The sequence below is a fragment of the Octopus bimaculoides genome, chromosome 3, assembly GCF_001194135.2.
Source record: "Octopus bimaculoides isolate UCB-OBI-ISO-001 chromosome 3, ASM119413v2, whole genome shotgun sequence".
In the NCBI taxonomy this organism is placed as follows: Eukaryota; Metazoa; Mollusca; class Cephalopoda; order Octopoda; family Octopodidae; genus Octopus; species Octopus bimaculoides.
In genome coordinates, this window is record NC_068983.1 from 5,370,080 (window position 1) to 5,370,908 (window position 829).

Below are 829 nucleotides of genomic sequence, written 5' to 3' on the forward strand. Positions count from 1 at the left end.
CCATTAGGTCATCTCTTTATATTATATCATATATATATGTGTATATAGATATATATATATGGTTAATCAAATATATTCAATGAGAATGCAGTATACTGAATTTCGAATAAGTGCTCTTGGTAGGGAAATGTCTAAAACCTTAAAGGTATTTAGACATTTAATAAGAGCGATTATAAATTATAAAGTAAGAGCAGGAAAATTAACATTAAAAAATCACAGAAGATACACGTCCATAATATAAATAATAGGTAAATATATATAAAGTATGATTATTTAAAAAGGTTTGAGATATCTTATGATCATTTCATGAATGTATTACTTTTTGAAATGAAATCCAAAATTGATAATCATTGATAGGTAGTACATCCACTTGTCAGAGACAAGGGTGAATTTCCATGTAGTCATTCGAATGATAGAGATGCTATTTAAAAATGTATGATAAAGATGTTGTTTAAAAAAAAATGCATACCTATATTAGCAACTTTTTAAACAACACCTTTATCATACGTTTTTAAATAGTATCTCTCTCATTCGATTGACTACACAGAAATTCATCCTTTTCTCTGACAAGTGGATGTATTACCTAATAAAGATTATCAATTTTGGATTTCGTTTCAAAAGGTAATACATTCATTAAACGATCACAAGATATCTCAAACCGTCTTAAATAATCATACTTTATATATTTATTTATTAATACAATATTATTTATATTATGGACGTATATCTTCTGTGATTTTTTGATGTAATTTTTCCTGCTCTTACTTTATAATATATATATATATGTATGTATATATATATATATATATATATATATATATATATATAT